General features: G+C 50.5%; 1 protein-coding gene across 1 annotated transcript in view; it reads left to right on the top strand.

Moving 5' to 3' along the window:
- Ptprn2 (protein tyrosine phosphatase receptor type N2) overlaps positions 1 to 19525 on the top strand; it is a 611205-nt gene that overhangs the window by 63321 nt on the left and 528359 nt on the right. The gene's annotated exons all lie outside the window — the stretch shown is intronic.

Below are 19525 nucleotides of genomic sequence, written 5' to 3'. Positions count from 1 at the left end.
TGCTGGGGCCTCGCATGCCTTGGTCAGGGCCTGGCAAAGTTGCCTCTTGAGTGGCCTCTCTGTGCAGCGGTGGTGGGGGGACCCATGTGCATGGGAGGGCCTGACTGGGGCACAGCTGGGGCTCCTTGTTGTCGGGGCTCAGGTCAGGCGCAGATGCCCTTCCTTCCAGAGCACAGGTCCTGGTCTCAGTGTGAACACCACTTGCTGTGGGTCTGGAAGGCAAAAGCAAGGTGCCCTGCTCACCCTGGGAGCCTGGGAGTCTCAGGGCTGGCAGACCTACACTCTGTTGGCCCTGGAGAGGGCGCGCTTGGCAGTCTGGACTGTTTTCCTTTGTCCTGTTCCTTCTCAGGGAGGCTTCTGCACAGAATATGACAAGTGGCCTGGGTTTCAGGACAAGGAGAAGAGAAGCTTGGCAGTGGCTGGGGGCTGTGGCAGGTTGAAGATAGGTAGGTGCCTCTTTCTGGCTGCATCGCCTCTGCCCAGCTTGGCCCTAGGCTCCTTGGAATGTACCCTGGGCAGCTTTCATTTGGAGGCAGCATTTCAAAAATTATATTCAAATATGCTATCTTCCTGAACTCAACAGATTTTGAAGTTAAAGAAAGCAGGTATGAGGCCGGGGATTTAGCTCAGTGGTTCCAGTGCCTGCCTCGCAAGTGCAAGGTCCCAAGTTTGATCCCCGGTACCAAAAAAAAAAAAAAGAAAGAAAGCAGATATGTGTTTGATCTGACTGGAAATGTACACAGCACCAGCAAAATAAAACCAAAACTCTGCACCCCCTTTGACAGAAAGCAGGCCTGGACCACATGCTGTGACTGTTCTTAGGTTTCTCTTTGCTAACCTCCTCTTGCCTTCCTTGAGGGCAGTTCTATTAATGTTATATTAACATAACCGCTTTGAATTTTTTCGAAAAGGTAAAGCAAGTTAAATGTAAGTAGAAATCATCAGTGCTTCATTCATAGCAACAGGTGATATTTGATATCTTTTTCTAGTACAGTTAAGGTCCAGGAAGCAGCCACGCAGACCTCCCCACCTCTCAAACTGTGCTCCAAGTCTCCAGGTCAGGAGCAGTGGGAAACAGTGCATCCTGCTGCTTTCGCTGCGGCCTGGATTTATGGTTGTCATGGTGATTGCATAATGGAGTTGACAACTGGTTGGCCAAGGGGTGCGGCAGCTACACCGAGGACAGGAAGTCCAGAGTGTTCCAGAATATTCTGCAGTCAGACACCAATCTTCCTCCCCAGATCCCTTTTCTTGGGATGCAAGTAGAAATGTATAATCCCATTAGCTTATATATATATTTTCTAAAAGCTCAATAGGCCTTTGTTAGAAACAATTGAAATTTTTGGATCAAATAAGATACTTCATGCCTTATTAACTTTTCTCATTGCTGAGACAAAATACCAAACACCCACAAGTTACGGGAGGAAAGATTTATTTAGCTCGCAGTTTGGAGAGGTTTCAGTCTGTAATTGTCTGGCTCCAAGGCGGGTGGCATGGCAGACAGGCATCGAAGAAGAGAAACAGTTCATGGTGGGCAGAAGGCAACATAGCGACAAAGGATGACCACAGCTCTTTCTATTCCTTATACCTTATCCAGACTTCTCGGGGCAGGCAGCACTCACACCCTTTAATCCTAGTGCCCTTGAGCCTAGCATTGCACCATGAATTGATCCCAGCGTCACACACTCTAGATCTGGCCACCTCTGAAAAAGCCCCACCTATGACTGCAGGGGGCTTTGCGGGGACCTCTAGACACAGCCAGAACGTTTCGTAAAGCCAAATGATAACCCTACTTTACCAATGTGCACCTATTAGGCTTGCTATCTGTTTAGTCACTTTCCTCTCACTGGGATAAAAGACTTCACACCACAACTTAAAAGACAGATTTATTTTAGTTTTCAGTTTCAGAAGTTTCAGCCCATGGTATTGGCTTGTTCGAATGCAGAAATGGCACGGTAGAAAGGCCTGGTGGAGGAAAGCTACTCATGTCTTGGCAGACAGGAAGCACACAGAGAAAGGAGGAGCTAGCGAGGGAGATTAAATTCTTCCAGAGACCCGCCTTCCATCAGGCCCCACCTCTTACACTCAGCTGGTGAACTCATTAGTGGGTGAATCCACTGATAAGTGTGATGCCCCATAATCTAGTCACATTCCAAAAGCCACGAGAATTTGGGGAGAAGTTTTGGATGTAAACCATAACACTATTATAAGAAAAAAAAAAAGCACTGGCAAGGATCTGGGGAATCAGCAGGAATGTAAAAAGTGCAGTGCTGTGGCAAACAGCATGACTGTTCCTCAGAAAGTTAAAGATAGATACGATCCACCAACCTACTTCCAAAAGAATTCTAAAATAATTGACAGCAAGGACTTGAAGGGATTCTTGAATATCCATGAACGCTGCCGCGTGATTCACAAAATCCGCAAAGTGGATACAATGCAAGTGTCCATGGAAACAAAATGTGGTCCATCCATAGCACGAAACATCATTGACCCTCACAGGAGGAAATTCTGACACATGCTATAACATGGGTCAAAGTGAAGACATTATGTTAAGTGAAGTAAGCCAGTGACAAGAAGACAAATACTGTATGGTTCCACTTTTAGGAGGGTCCTAGCATATGCCTGTCACATTCATAGAGACAGAAAGTAGAACAGTGGCTGCCAGGGGCTGGGGAGGGGAGGTGAGGAATTGTGAATTGCTGTGAAGTTTCACTTTGGAAAAATGAAAAAGTTCCAGAAATGGATGGTGGTGATGGTTGCACAATAATATGAATATGTCTGACACCACTGAATTGTGCACTTAAAAATAGTAAAATGGTAAATTTGTGTTATATGTTTATTAATCACAATAAAAAGTTCAGAAAAGTAAACTGAAATAATTTTGGTCATTAGAGAAAAAATTGTAAGCATTCTGAGGGTGCATCTTAAGGTAAAGTGATCACAGCATCCTCGAGCAGGTTGTAGAAAAGAACGTTTAAATGTAGTCACACATGCATCCCAGGTTAGGGAAACAGGTTCCCAAATAATTTAAGTAGATTCGATTTCTTGGTCAATGTATTAGCTTTTCATCACTGTGACAAAATACCTGAGGATCACAACTTAAAAGAGAAAACATTTACTGTATTTTGACTCTCAGCTTCAGAAATTTCAGTCCATGGTCAGCTGGTGCCACTACTATGGGCTGAGGGGAGTTAGAAATATCATGGCAGAAGGGCCTGGTGGAGCAAGCTTCTTCTTTTATGGCCCCTGGGAAGTAAAGATGGAAAGAGCCCAAGAGAAAGGGGCTGGGGACAAAAATCTACCCTTCAAAGTAGTGACCAGGTGACCTGCTTCATTCAATCAGGCTCCACCACCTAGTCGGCCTGTTCAGCTGGCGAATTCATCGATGGTTTAATCCACTGATAAAGTTAGAGTCCTTGTGATCTAGTTGCTTCCCAAAGCCCATCACCTGGCAGCCAAGCCTTCCACACTCATGAGCCTTTTGGGGGAAATTTTGGATACTAATCATAACATTCTATAGCTCCAAGTGGGACACATCCAGAGATAGATGGCGGGTCCTAAGGAGAACCCTCAAAGGCATGATAATCAGTTACACTACACATGGTGTGATTAAAAAAATATAGAGAATATTTAAATTAAAAAACTACAGTAAAAGACCCACTGTTACGAATCCCCACCAAAATACTCCCCCTTGCCTTGAACACTTTCTGAAGCAGCTCTGGAGTCCTTTTTCCTGAGTGTCTTTAGTTATGCTGTCCTGGCTACGTCGATGTCCCGAATAGATTCAAAATATTTACCTTCTATAGCCATTTTGACTTGAGGGAAGAGCCAGAATTTACATGCCAGATGTGGTGAATAAGGTAGATGAGGACACGCCATTGTAATTTTATGAGCCTGCATTTTTATCAGACTTTACTCAGCAGCAACATTAACCATATTTTTGATCACACCTTGTAAAGACATGATTTCTAGAGACAAACACAGGCTTGGAGATGGGGCACCCAGGATGGCCTGAGCTTTTGAGGGACCTGGCCAGGACAGCTGCACCCCTGCAGAGCTGCACCGTGGGTGCTCCTACCTAGATCCAGCAAGAGGAAACAAGGCGGGTCCCCATGTGCGGAGAGACAGCAGTGCGGCAGCAGGGAGGGTCATGCAGCTCACAGCCGGCGGGCTCTGGCCAGGGTGCAAGGCTGAGCCAGGTGTCACCTCTTCCCCTTTTAGGGTGCTTCCCAGCTGTTGTCATGGCAACAGTCCTGGTTCTGCAGGGCGTGCCCTGAATACACAGCGGGTGAAGGCAGGGTAGTCTGGCACCTTAGATTGGACCAGTTTCCGCTGGCTTACTTGAAGAGGGACCCACAGCCATCTGGTCCTCAGGGGAAAGCAAGGGCAGGTGGCACAGACAGAGCCCTGGGTCACACTGCAACACAACAAACCTCACAGTTACACTGAGATGCAAGGCCCCAGTCACGTGTTCTGTGACTCCGGACTCGGGAGGCGTCCACACACCCTTCCAGCCAGGAGCCACTCAGCAGCAGCAGGCGTGGGACAGCACTGGTTTCCAATTTCCTCGTGTGGGGAGGAGACCTCTGAGGGAGCAGAGCTCTAAATACAAAAGCGCCACACACTGCACGGGTGTGGGTGGGTTCACGGCATGAGAATCTATCACAATGCACTTGTTTCTAAAAAAGAGAACAAGAACCCAGGATCCATTCAGTGAGGAGTCAAGGCCTGAGCTGTTGACAGGAGAATTGAGCTTCCTTGAAGGAATCACCACTGGACCCACACACATATGGTTCCTCCAGGGTGCTGGAAGGACAGAATGGATGAAAATGCTCGGCTCAACCAGGCCAGGCTAGTAGCCACCTCTGTCCCAAGATTCAGGGTCTGATGAGGAAAGTTGCCTTCCAGGCAACACAGAGGCTGCCCAGAGTGAAGGGTATTAGGACAGTCGCACCACCAAAGTCTCCCTGATCTGAGATGTGTGACATCAACCTCGGCAGTGCTCTCCCTCCCAGGAGCAGGGAGGGCTGCACCCGGGCCGTTGTTGAATGAACAAAGGGAGAAAAGAATGAATGAATCATCACTCTCACAACACAAGAGCATCACCCCCAGCCCTGGACCAAAGGGTGATGTCTTTACTCATCCATCCTGGGTCCACAGCCAAGACCCCTATAATGAAAACCAGATGGATGAGAGAGAAGCATCCACATCTACTTCATATTAATTTTACCTCACCCAGGAACCTTCAAAAGTGAAGACAGGGAGAAACAGGGAAGCTTGTGTTTTATGGACATCCTGCAGGTGTGCCTGGGTCAGAGGAGCTGAGGCAGTGGTGGTAAGCCAGGGTGGGGTGGGGCTCAGTGTGCTCAGGGAGGGCATCCAATGTGGGCTGCTGGAAGGGCAGGGAATTTGAGCTTCTACGTTCTGCTTCTGCTCTTTGCTCAATGCAAAGTGCTGAATGCTGTGTTAGTGCGTGCACTGGGGTAGTGTGTCAAGTCCCAGAAGCATGTTTCAGAAATTGCCTAAGAAAAGCTCATGAGTGGGATCATTTGTGAAGGTCAAAAGCAGCTGACTTGGCCTCCTTGTCCGAGCCCAGCTCTTAGGAGGCCACCTTCACGCCTTCAGCCAGGTCCTACGAAGCAGCAAACTCACAGAAGTGGCTGCACACTCTACCTCCTTGAAGCCTACCAGGATGTTACTGCCAAGTAAAGAGCTTGTAATTTGGGGATTCCATGATGCTTCTTTTGCTATCTCAACAGCAACATCTCGAACAGCAATGGCACGGCCCCCCATGCAGTGAGGCAGACTTGGTTTTTGGGAAGGAATCTCACTGTGTTGCTGAGGCTGGTCTTGGACTCGGGCCCTCCTGCCTTTGTGAGGCTGCTTCAGGGCTCTCTGGGAATCATCCCGAAGAGGTGTCCTGGGAACAGGCTGGTCCTCTCTGCAGTGTGATGAGGGGCATCCAGACCCAGGACATGTCTCAGCGGGACAGTGGTCCCCACATTCCCTCAGTTTTTGCCTTTTCCTGCTCTTCAGTGGCTCATGATTCATCTAGTGTGGATTTTATTGCTGTTACCTAATCTCTTTTTCAAGCCAACAGTGCTTTCTCACAGACTCCCAGTTGTCAAATTAAAACTTCTTATTATCTTATTTTTCCAGCGCAATAAAACAGAATAGCCCTGTTTATCAAATTTCCACAGCATGCAGGGTAACCCACTAAATCACACAGGCGGGTGAAACACCCAGCGTGTGGTCGCTGAACGTGAAAATGAAAAAAAGTGTTCCAAGAACTTCCAACAAAAGTATTTATTCACTCTGCATCCTCAGACCCCAAGGAGGCTTTGGAAAGAAAAGAGGGCAGGGTTGGCCTGTCCTTGCTAGATGCACATTTAGAGCCCGAGTTCCCTTTACAACAGCATGGATGCTGTCATTATAGGAGCTCAAGGTAGCCCACTGCCCTCGGAGCTCTTGGCTGGCCACACCACGGGACTCAGCCAGTGAGCCTACTCCTCACAGCCCCATGTGAAGAAGCCGGGGGTTGGCAAAGGTGAGGACCTCACTGAGCTCCAGGCCTCGGCCGAGTTGTGTGCCTGACGGTCTGATCGAAGGCCTGTGTTCCCCTGCTTGCCACCCAGCTGTGCTACCTGCATCTCTGCCTGAGTGTGGTGGGAGTGGGCACCCTGAGCACCTGCCATGTCCCTGGGAAAGCGGGTCCTGCCCCAGGGAGGTGCTCCAGGTAGACAGCCCCCCCAACCCCCATGTGCATGGGGCCAGGGCACTGTGAGAGGAATCGACATGGGTCGTGTTCGTGCACCCACTCCCTGAGTGAGTGGAGTCACTATGAACTGCAAACATGGACTAATAAAGATTAAACAAAAGGGTCTGTCAGGACCGTTACCCCAGCCCTCTGACATCTGAGGTCAGGGGCCACCTGTGCCTCCTGCCAGCACATGCCATACCAAGCCTCCTGGGGGTAGGATGGCACCATGCTGGACACAGGCAGGGCCATCTCTGGGCATCCCAGTAGGCATGGAATATCCACCAGGCAGCATGTAGGGCCCCAGGTCTATGGCACAGGGGTAAATCAGTCCCAGAGAGATATGAAGATGAACTAATAACATGGAACAATGGTAAATTTAACATTTTGTTTATGCTAATTGACAAGCTGTGGCAATATCTTGTAAGCTTAATCAGTACACTAATAGTGACGATCATGGTAGCTGGCACTGTTGTGCCTGAATATGTCAAGCTCTCTGTGCATTCTCACTCTCAGGGTACTGTGGGTGGCAGGTGCTGGTGCTGACCCTACACGTGACAGAGGACATCAAGGCCAGGGACCAGAGGTACACTGTGAGTCTGCCCCGGAGAGCAGGACGTCAGGCTGGGTCCTGGACACCACTGTTCTGTGTGTCGCAGTCACCTTGAAGGAGCCATGCTCAGACGTGGTCACAGTGTCCTGCAGTGACCAGTCTCTGACCCTGCCCTGCTGGGAAGGTCCCACAGCATGGCAGCTTTCAGAACTCCGTGGAGCTCTGTAGATGCCCATGTGGGAGATACAGCCTGTGCTTTCCTGCTCCTCCCTGCCGTTTGCATTCAGCTCCAAGAAGGATTCAGGACTGTCTGATTATAAGAGTCGCCTCTGAGCCACTGGCTCCAGGCTGGGGCCAGGAGCGTGTCTGGGGCTGTCCTCTTCCCGAGGTGATCCCTGTCCTCCAGTGGGGCTTGGCCTTCCAGGTCAGAGCATATGAGTGGGTCTGGAGGTCCAGGGCAGCACTGGGGACCCTCTTGAGGAGCTGGGCCTGTGCTGGTCTTGGGCAGACACAAGTGCTCTAACCCAGGACAATGGCCGTTGGTGCCGGTGCCCTGGGAAGTCCTCTGCACCCTATCTATCTGCCTCCATCTGCCTCCCTCACCCCCTTCCTGTGCCCCCCATTCTCAGCCAAGGATGGCGGAGAGAAGGTTGGTGGTGGGTCTGTGGACGCTGTCTGCCTGTTGGGTCGTGACCAACCACCGTAGGGCTGAGCCCAGGGACTTCCAGCAGATTTGGTTTTGCTCTTTTCCGCTTTTCTCAGAAGGGTACTTTGAACCTTGCCTGGGGCCAACCCACAAGACTGATCTCACGCTCGGCCCCATCTGAAACATGCAGAGTCATACACTTGGGATTTTAATAATTTGGTTTGTTTGGCCCTCAAGAGAGAACTTGCACATTCTTTGAAGCCAACTTCTTGGCCACCATTACTCTTCTGCCTTAGGTTAATAATGAGAGATGGCAGCACAGTGTGACTGATGAGAGGGAATGAGCCAGGCATTGGATGTGTGGCTGCTTTTCTCTCTCAGCTTTATCATGGGTTGCTTAAAAATAAATTGTGTAAATATATGGATAAAGGAGATGTGATAGAAAAATACAGTGAATGTTTAAATTAAAAAAAATTAGTACAGGAAAAAACACATCGCCGTTAGCCCCCTCAAAGATTCTCTTTCACTTTGAATACACTTATCCCACCATTCTTGCCAGTGTCTTTAGTTGTGCTACTGTGGCTGCCTCCATGTCCTGAACCAATTCAGAATGTTTCCCTTCCATTGTCATTTTGACTTTGGGAAGGGGCAGAATTCACACAGTGCCAGGTCTGGAGAATAAGGTGGGAAATGACACACTGAGATGTTCTTATGAGCTGCCTTTCTCTTGGTTGGTACTCAGTAGCAGCTTTCACTGTATTTTTGATCACACCTTATAAAGACACTCAGGAAAGAGGACTTCCTGAAGTCTTTCAGAAAGTGGCAAGAATAATTGGATAAATGTGTTCAAAGTGGGGAAGGGAGGTGTATTTTGAGGTGGATTCCTGGCAATGTCACTTTTACTGTAATAAATTTTAAAAAAATCAAACATTCACCATATATTTGGATCACCCTTGTACATCACTAGTGTGACAGGGAGTCCATTTCACTCCCAAATTCTAATTAATCCACTGTAAAAAGTGATGGAAATTAATTACCAAATCAAACTGTGTGACACGAGGTCTAATTTGGCATTTTAATGGGAAAAGCAATGTAATTTTTTTATTTTTATTTTTTATTTTTTTTGGTACTGGGGATTGGACTCAGGTTCTTGCGCTTGCACAGCAGGCAGCGAAACCGCTGAGCTAAATCCCCAGCCCCAGCAATGTAATTTTGAGCCTCAGTGTTCATGCCTGTTAATGGCAGGTCACAACAGGTCGAACCCCACAGGGCTCCATTTGAACCCCACAGGGCTCCGGCAGTGAGCAGGTCAAAGTTGGCCCCATCCTTCCTGTGCTCTTCCTTCCTCAGGGCTCATCTGGAGCTCTTGGAAGCAGAGGCAGAGGGAGCACGGTGTTCCCGCCTCTGCTCGACCCGGCTGTATTTACGGCACCGACTGGGGAAGCTGTCCTTGCAGAGAGGGACGGTGGTCTTTGTTGTCTCCCAGCCCCAGGGTGCTTGGCCGAATCATCCTCAACAGAGAGCAGCAGACCGGCAATGGGGGCACACTCACCCCGAGAGGGCGCTCCTCACCTCCCTGCCTGGCAGCTTCTGTGCTGTGGGTTTTCATGAAGGTTCTGGTGATCCTTGCTGCGTGCTGGGGATTAGGGTTATCCTGTACCAGAAACAGAAGATTCTGCTTTCATGCATCCTGCTGGCATCATGGATGTGACACTGATTTGGCCCCATCTGTTGTGGCTCTGTGACTAAGAGGATGAATGCTGGGGGATACTGTATCTGATATGGAACACATACCAGCATGGGAGAAATCCTCAACCAGGAAGGAGGGTGTGGGCTTCAGAGCCTCCAAGTGCTGTCTTGGGATTGTGGTCGCTGAGTCCAAGTTAAAAAGGTAACTCTGAGCATCTTGGGTCTGCATAGCATGGCTTCAGTGTCTGTATGCCAGACTTGTCCTATGAGACAGCCTGAATGTAGAATGTACTGGGGGTTCCTACCACTGCATCCGCTCAGTAAATCAGTCTCAAGAGAGGCGAGTCCAAGGTTGTGGAGTACAAAGCAGTGTCAGGGGCAGTGACATGACACAAGAGGCTGAGGAGAGGTGGTTGCACAGAGAGGGTAAGGGGCACAGTGGAAAGCAAGCCCTACAGTCCCCAGAGAGCACAGAAGAATCCAGAATCACAATGGCCAGGCCTGGGCCAGGCGTGTCCTAGGAATGGGAGAGGTCATTAGAGGTGACTTGACCTGGACCAGGTGTGTCCCTTAAGGCCTGTGTTCAGATGTCCCCCCTCCAAAGCCTCATGCAGTCATAGGCGGGGCTTTTTCAGAGGTGGCTGGACCTAGAGTGTATGATGCTGGGATCAAGGGTGGGTGACTATTAAATCAGTCCACTGATTGGCTTGGCACCACCTTAATCCTGGTAGACCAGATACAATATAAAAGGGACAGAAAGACACTGTTAAGGTTCTTTTCTTGTTGCTTTGGTATCTTCTACCTGCCATTAACTCATCTGAGATGCCCCTCTGCCATGCCACCCTGTCTTAGAGCCAGCCAAATATGGACTGAAACTGCTACAAGCTGTGAGATAAATAAACCTTTCCTTCTTTAACTTTGGGTGTTGGGTATTTTGTCTCAGCAATGAAAAAAGTAAGACAGTGTCCTAGGAGTGGGGGAGGATAGCATGGAAGTGACTAGGTATGCCCTAGGAGTGCAAGAGGTCTCACCTGGGCCAGGTGTGTCCTAGGAGTACGGAAGGTCAGTGTAAAAGTGACCCAACCCAGGCCAGGTGTGTCCTAGGAGAGGGAGACATCAGCATGGAGGTGACTTCACCTGGACCAGGTATGTCCTTGTAGTGGAGGTCAGGGTAGGGGTGACCCAACCTGGGTCATGTGTGTCCTAGGAGTGGGAGACATCAGCATGGAGGTGACCTCACCTGGACCAGGTGTGTCTTAGGAGTGGGGAAGTCAGTGTGGAGATGATCAGGAAAGATAGAGTGTGGCAATAACCCTTTTCCTGTAGGTGTCCTGTTGCCTGGGACCTGTCAGCTGGCAGTGCAGGGCAGGTGTGCATTACTCAGGCCTTTTGCTGAGAGAGCCTCATATCTTGAGATGTGGTGCTGGTCCTGGGTTGATGGTGTGCTGCTAAGCTGGAGCAGAGGGTATCCAAGGTCTCCTTGATCTGTCACCTATCCACAGGACCCCTTCCCCATGGCCACATTAGAAGAATGGCTTGTGTGAATGAAGGGGACACTTGGAGATCTGTAGTCTTCCAATTCAGAATGAGCAGAGCTTGGCTGGGCGCTGCCCAAGGCCAGCTGGAACCAGACTATGGGGTGGCCCTCAGTAGAGTGTGCTCTTGTGGGGTGTCTACCTCTATGTCCCAGGGAGCTTGCTGTGAGCCTGAACCTCCTGTCCTCCACCATGGGACCTTGGAGGAGTATGCCCCAGGGGTCCTAGGCCTGAACAGTTGGAGAACCTGCCCATGCTGGTCCTTATTAACTCCTCCCTCCTCAGCTCCACCCAGGAGCTGAGCCAAGGCCCATTGCAAGGGGCACAAGGAGCCCGCTGAATTCTGCAGTGTGCTGTCTTTGCCCTGTTTCAGGCCACCCAAGAACTGTGGCCCCAGTATCCAGTTTAGCTTGCCTGGCAGCCCCATCTCGCCCGGCTTCTCTCCACTACACCCCTAGGAACACTCTCTCACCAAGTGGCCTGTTCTCCCCAACACCACGAATAGCCTGGCTCTCCTGACTTCCCCAGGATGGTTGTCACCTGCCTGAGGGTCTTTCGCCCACCCCACCTTGGATGGACCCCTCCTCCCACAGAAAGACTCCTCTTTCTGCTCGCCTGTAGGCCCCAGAAGCACCCCCTGCTCCAGATGTCTGCTGGGTGCCCCCTGTCACTGTTTATAAACAGGATTTCTCACCTTTACCTCCAGCTCTGGATCGATTTACCCACCTATCAAATTAACTCTCCAAATTCATTTTTTTTTCAAATTCAATTTTTGATGAAGGAGCAAATTCTACCTGTGGCATCTGTGGAGCTCACGGTGTCCCTTCTGTCTCATGTGTTTGCTGCAATTGGGCGGTGGGGGTGGCGCTACGGGGTTCTGCTCGGGTGGGCTGGGCCGGTGCCCACGCCGCAGGGCCTGTGTCGGCCTCGCTGCCCCAGCTCTCCCTCTCCTGAGTCCTTCCCGACTGCCCATGCCTGGGTCTGGGTTTGGTCTTCTATGCACAAGATTGTATCTACTTGTGTGCCACCGAGGTGAAGAGAACGGAGCTTCTACGGAAAGGGGTATTGGGCTTGGGTCAAACAAATCAAGCAAATTAGATGACAGCAAAGCCAAGAAATGTTACGCTTGAGGTTTATGCTAGAGTAGTTTGCGCTTTACAAACATTTTCTTTGATTTTTGGATGCTTAAGACATTTGGTTTTTAAGATATTTATAACCAACCTGTTTTGTGAAAATAAATATTTAAATTATAATATATCATCATCTACTGACAAGCTAGTTGGGTGGTCTGCACTGAGTTTTGAAGTCAAGGTTGGGATTTTAATGAGCTCATTTCAGGTCTGCCTGGACTTCCTGAGCCCATGACAATGCTCTTTTGGCCCTGTGTCTAGGGGATGCATTTCTGTAGCCTGGGAAGCAGCTGCTGCTGCTGCTGCAGGAATCAGGAAGCATCCTCTTCCTGCTGGAGCCCAGTTGCCATGGAGATTATATAAATTATGGAGGAGCGTGAGGCCCACTGTGCACACACAGGTATTTTATTTGCAACCAGCTCAGCTGGCCAGGCAGGATGCTGTGGCTCTCCCTTGGTGCCGGCTCAGCTGTGGACCCCCGGGGACCAGGCCCCCTGGCTGGAACAGCTCCATGGGGATGGTTTGCTCAAGAAAGCAAGTGGCTTATGGCAGGAAGGATTTCGGGTTTTCACAGATGTTGACAGCTGCTCCTGCTCAGAGAATTCTGGGTCCAATTTTGCTGCATCAGAGAAAGTCACTTAGTCCTAATGTGACTTTGATTCATTTTGATAGGGGGTTGGAGGTGTCTAGCAATGGGGTCCTGGGGACCATGGAGCTGTTGGCGTTTTCATCCATGACCAAGAGATTGGATGCAGCACACAAAATCTTTGTTGTTAAAGCAGAATACTAAACTAAACTTGGATCCTAAAACCCGGTGCGTGGCTGTGGGGACCAGAAGGGCACTGGGTCATGCTCGTGTTGGCTCTGGTTGTTACATGTGATCTGGGTAGATTCTGCCACGTCTTGAGCAGTAGCAGGACTTTTCATTCTCACTGAGAAGATGTAAGCTCAGCCTCTCAGATGTCAGTGCTGGTGATGTGTGGTAGGGTCCCGCCTAGATCCATGGCCACCCAAGTTCTCCCTGTTCATCCTCCCATGGCCACAGAATTCATGGTGGTTCTCACTGTCTGCCTTTAAGAAACATGTCATTGTGATGCTGGCAGAGAGCAGAAGCAGTGTTTATGGGTGAGGTGAGTGTTCACACGAAGTGCAGTTGCATCACATCGGCAGGAGCTGTGACTGGGCAGGGCCTCCCATCTTGGGATGTCACAGGTCTCCCTTTGGCCCTGAAAATTACTTTCAGCAGATACAATGAATCAAGACTCACCATTTCCACCTGAGGGGAGCCCTGTGCCCAGGGTGCCCACCATGGGGAGCATGTTCCAAAGTGAGAGAAATGATCTGTGGAGGGGCGTACCCTCTTTTACTCAAGGGCTTGAGGTGCACTGTGGAACCCTAGGTTGAACTTGTTCTCAGGATGGGAGAGACCCCAGGGACCGGAGCCCAGTCGTTCTGCATGTGGCGAGACCCTGCCAGAGTGGATGGTCAGTGCCTGGTGATGTGGGGAGGAGAGGAGGAGCTGGCTTGAGCAGGGTGGTTCTCGGTGTCAGCAGTGCCAGCCCTGCATGTGCTTCCTCTGGGAAGCCCTTCCTCAGCTGCCCACTGAAACCACTCCAGTTTTCTTTCTTAACTTATGAAAGGAACAAAAATCTGATTTTTCTTAAAAATGATCCTTTGAAAGTACTTGAAGAGAAAGGCAGAAAAATGCAATTGTCTGAAACATGCAGGGCTCCAGTTGGGCAGCATCTCTAGATCCCCAGATCCCCAGGTACCCACCACAGCTTCCCCTGGGTCTGGCCCAGGTCTGGCTGACCATGCTAAGCTTGGGCTGTCTGCAGGGAATCCCGTTTTCTGAGCAGCACAAGGGGTGAAGGAATGAGAACGGCATAAGATTAACAGGTGGATCCAAATCATTTACCCCAGCCCCAGTTGAAACATGGGGTCGCCATGCTGCTGAGGACCAGGGTCTTAAAGACCTTCTGCATTCCAGCGTGGCAGAGGGTAGGTCTTGCGGCCCTTCCTACAGTGTTGCTGAGTCCCCTCAGGATGTCCTGGTGCCCAGGAGTTCTGCCGCAGACCAAATGACCCCCCACCCAGAGTATCTCCTCTGTCATCCCAGGGCGCATCCCCACCTGCTCCATGAATTTGTATGATCTGTAAGGATCCATGAAGATTGCAGCCATAGCTGGGTAGACCTTGTTTACAGGCTCTGCTTCTGGAAGTGACCCAGCTCCTGTTGAGCTGGCCTGTGCTCCCCTTCATGCTGCTGTCCTTCCTCAACCCTCTCTTGCTCCACTTCCCCTGTATAGATTTGTCCCTTCTTGCTACTGGGAAACACTCATGGTTGAATGAACTGGATTTTGTGTTTGTTTATAAGGCAGTGGTTTCTGGTCTTTGGCAGTTGTGAGCAAGGCTGCTGTGGACTTTCTTGCTTCTCAGAGAAGGGCAGAGTTTGTGTCAACATTCACCACCCAAACCCAGGAATCTGGGTAGAAGCAGAAATGTAAAAACTAAAATAAAAAAAGCAATGTATCCCATAAGCTGCTAGGAAGATACATGGCTGTCAGTTTCGCAGCCCAGTTGTCCTGGCCAGTCTGAGTTCTTCAACAAGGACATATTTTACTATAATCTACATCCAAATGGAAATCTTTCATTCCTACTTTATTATCTTCTCAAGCCCCATTATGATGATGGTAGGAAGGATTCTTAGTGCCCGATTCCATATGCTCTCCTTAGGCTGGGTTCCTCTCTTGCTTGCTGTGTGGTACAAATAGAGGCTCACCAGCAGCTTTCCCGATCAGGTGACTTTGCTGCTATTCAGGTTTGTTTCTGGGGAGCAAAAGTGAACTCAAGCAGAGCCTCAGAGGGCTGGGAAGGCTCCTGCACTGCAGCTGAGGATGTAGTCCACAACTTGTGTTTTGCTTCTTCACACTTGCAAAAGAAACAAACAAAACAAGTAGACCTGACATTGTAGAATTTTGGGCCTGCTCATTGTAGAATAATGTGCTTCTTTCCTTCCTCTGAGAGGCTGATGGATGTGGCTGACCCATCTGCTGTGAGCACCTGGTTCCCATCACGTGGTCACAATCAGTGGGATGCAAACACAGCAGGCTGGAAGTCAGGAAACCCTGGGCTTGTCTGGTTCTGACTTCAGCTGTTAGCTTGACCTTGTTTGTGTCTGTGAGTTGCTTCTCCACCACAGCCTCAGTTTCTCACTTGTAAGGAGGGTTGTTGCTGGCTGCTCACTAGAAACACCTGGATGCTTTAAGAAATACAGGCACCCAGGCTCCACCTGGCATAGCTGGATCCGAATCTCTGGAGGGTGGGCCCAGGCAACCTTTTCTTTCTTGCTCTTCCTTTCTTCCCTTTGTGAACTCCCTGAGGTGACTCTAATGAGCAGTCAGAGCTGAGGACCCTGGGCCAGATGAGCCCGAGGAAACCTTCCTACCCTAAAAATTCTGTGATGTCTGCACTAAGTGCCAGCTGAGCTTTGTGAAACAAAGCCAAAGTTGTGGGGAGGGAACTCAAGCTCCTCATTATCATGTCTATGAACTGTTAGCAAGAACACCATTAGTTTGGAAGATATTTCTCTGCGGGCATGCAAATCAATGCAAATGACTAATTTGCCATTTGAGAATTTGCAAATTGCAGTGCAAAATTGTCTTAGGTAAATAACCCTAGTCTAATTGAGTGACAATGCTCTGTGTTTTGTTATTAAAGATATTAGCCCAAGACACAGGAAAACAGTAAAAATACTACAAATTATTACTAATACTGCATGGTATCATACTGTTCACAGGAGATTTAGTGCACACTGGGTCACCTGGTTGCACCCTCTGGATACTCACACAGGGGATGGACTTGGGATGGATCTGGGTTGTGAAGATGGTGTCTGCTTCACACCGGCAGGCATGCACGGTGTCACTGGGCAACAGAAGAGGAGGCCAGGCGAGTTAGGAGCTGTCCATGGACCCCAACTAATTAGTGCTGGAATTAGGGTTCCTCCCCAGGTTAGTGCTCATCTGTGATCTGAGCTAACCTCTCTAACTAGCTGCGTTCTCCTAAGCAAGTTACTCAGCCTTTCTAATCCTCAACTTCTCTTCTCAAAATTTTAGTGATAATGCTCTGGTTTTTCTTCAGATCATCTACATCTAAAATGCGGATGACGGCACTTTTCTGAAGGTGGATGAAAGTGATCACGAAGGGTCTGTACAGGACCTGGCACCCAGGGGACGTTTGCCATGTGACACAGCCACTGTGCGGAAGGTGATGGTGATGGTGGCCATGGTAGTGACGGCTGGGACAGTGACGGTGGCAGTGAGGCTGAGGATGGTGCGACGATGCCGACAATGGCCGTGCTAGTGGCTGTGGCAGTGATGAGAGTGGTGACGATGATGGTGATGGCGAGCATGGGAGGAAGGAAAGGTGGGGACGCAGCCTTCCTGGCCCTCGGACACCGACCTCTCAAGGACCTGGGTGTCGGGGGCCTGGCCTGTCGGTGATGCCCGCGTGACCAGGTTCCCCGGGGAATGGGGCTGGCTCCAGATGGACCTCATGCCTCCCCACTTGGCCGGGCTTACAGTCCTTCAGTAGGACGTGATTTCAGCTGCAGCCAGGCTGGGGAAGCAGAGGATTTCTAAGGCCCTTCCTTAGCTCAGGTAGTTTGAGAGTCCAGGCCTAGACCACTGCTCCACCAGCACACGCCATGGAGCCAGTCCTTCGTGCTTAGCAGGACGAATTGCACCCCATGTTGCTGGTGCATCAAATCAGGTTGCTCTTACCTTGACATCTCTTCAGTTAAGCTGAGATGTGGGCGGATTTGCCTCAAGGGACCCAGTCGCGACCTTGAACTCATCCTGCAGTTTCCCAGGCCCTGGGTACAGTAAGAGGCAGCTCAGAGTTGTCCAGCCTTGAGCTGCTTGTCCTTTCAGTGTATGAAAATGCCCTTGGGTTATCAGGAGACTTCACGTGAGGAATGGAGGCCACAAAGACAGGACATTCCTCTCTGAAACTCTCCTGCTTGGGAATCTGCTCTCAGAGCCACTCTGGGAGATGCTCTCTGTTCCTAAATAGTTTTTAGCCAGCTGTTCTGGCTTGAAGTGGGTGATGCATTACTTTCCTCAACATTGGAATCTGCTTGACCAAGTGCATTGGGGGAAGGAAGCTGGATTATGCCTGGACTGACCCAGAGGAGCTTCCAGGACAGAGCCAGACATTCTCAGCAAACTGTATCACTGTTTGTCAACTCACGAGCCTCCTCCCCAGACAGCTCAATGCTCAGTGACCCTCATGCTCAGGAGGAAGCCACCACAGAGGAGGGTGGCATGGACCAGCAGTCTAGGACGAGAGTTCTTCCCGGGTCCCTAGGGGAAGTCACTTTCCCCTGATCTCACTCTTTCATCAGTGGTTCTATGATGGAGACAGGCAGGAGACCCAGCACCCTAAACTGGGGTGGGATGGGGTAGGGTGGGCAGCAGGTTGCTTGGACCTCATCTAATTTGATCCTGTGACTCCCAGGCCGGGGCTGCTTTCTATGCCATTTGTGTGTGGCCCTGAGAGGATGATGGGGCAAAGACATACTGGTGGTCAGGCTGAGGAGCCATAGTGTTGGCAGCACTGTGTGGAATATAGAGGCAGGGGCAGACCAGGGCTGGCTTTCCTCTCCTATGGGCCCTGCAGCCTATAGACCAGTGGTGGCAAACCTATGACACATGTGCCACAGTCAGCTGTTTGTTATCATTGAGAGCTCTAAAAGGGTCACCATCACTGTTATAGATCATGGGGCAGTACAGGCTCTGGGCTCTAACCCATGCTTGCTGCAGCCCGAATGTGTGTATACATGTGCATGTGTGTGCAGCTGCCTCATTGCTGCAGCCTATGTGTGTAGCTGTCTTACCTTGATGCCTGCTGCAGCCTGCGTATGCACATGTGTGTGCCTGTGTACCCCTTCAGCACATCATCCCACCATCAGGGAGCTTTTACAAATCCCTGTGCTCGGGCTGCAGAGCTTTGTCATTAAATCAGAATGTGAGATAAGAGTGGGCATTCCCACGTGCAGCCCTAGAGAACATCCTGAGCTGGGGCCCTGGGTCTCTGCCCTGCGTCAAACCACCTGGACTCCCAACAGACCATTGACCACTTGCCCCAGTGCGGTTTCGTGGCTCTGTCCTTGAGCAGCTCCGTGTGTACAGGGATCAAGCATGCTGTGGTACTCGGGAGGAAGGGAGGCTGTGCAGGCTGAGTGTGGAGGACAGGAAGCTGTCACTGGAAGGACACTTGATGAGGTCTGTTTGCCGCAGATTGAGGGCTGCAGGACACAAACCCTTGCATCAGGAGGTATCTGGCTGGCCTGGAAGACAGGAACCAACTTTCCCTTAGAGCCCTTTCACCTGGCTTTTCAACCACCTCTCTTTGGGTCATGCATCCGAAGAGGAGACTTAAGAACCTGACTGGGTGCTTCCTGAGAGCCCAAGCCTGATGGGTGGAAGGAGCTCAGTCAGGCCTGTGAAGTTCTGACTGTACAGGGAGATTCAGTTTCTCATAATTTCTCATAATTCCAGATCTAACCACAGAGAAGGGAGTTCTGGCATGGCCAACAGCCGTGTGGGCATCTGCACAGATCCTGTGCCTGATTTGACCCTGTGTGTAAGCCCGCTGTGTTCACCTGGGCTGCCATTGCTGGGTGCAGCCTCCATGGTGGGAGCTTTCCCGTTCCTCCCTCCTTTACCTTTGTCTCTGCTGGACCTCCCCCAGCCTCCAGCTCATTGAGCCCCCGTTCCCAAAGTGCCTTTTCTCTGTCCATGGTCTCGTGGCCCTCTCTCCATGGTGAGTGTTGGTTGTCACTGTCTGTGGGTCAGAAAGGAAATTTGGTAATGGCCAGCATGAGCTGCAGCTTACTGCTTCTGTGTCTGCAGCTTCACTGTGGGGTTGGGACAGTGCACTAGGCGAGGCAAGGTGGGAACCTGCTGGTCAGGCCAGGAAGCTGGGGAGGGGGACCTGGCTGGCCTGCTGTGCTGCAGCAGGGCAAGTGCTTCCAGGCACCTCATCCTGCCTTGGTGGAGGACAAACCTCAGGGCTTGCTTGATGCCAGGCCCTGCTGTGGAACCTGCAAGTCTCAGGGCCCAGACACACTTCTGATGGCAGCTGGGCCGTCACTGCCACCTGGCCTCTGGGCATCAAAACACTTGCTGTGGCTGGCAGCGAGGCAGGCTGGTT

The sequence above is a fragment of the Heterocephalus glaber genome, unplaced genomic scaffold, assembly GCF_053883595.1.
Source record: "Heterocephalus glaber isolate CG9 unplaced genomic scaffold, H.glaber_assembly_v1.0 deba00000818, whole genome shotgun sequence".
In the NCBI taxonomy this organism is placed as follows: Eukaryota; Metazoa; Chordata; class Mammalia; order Rodentia; family Bathyergidae; genus Heterocephalus; species Heterocephalus glaber.
This window is presented reverse-complemented; position numbering and strand designations above follow the sequence as displayed.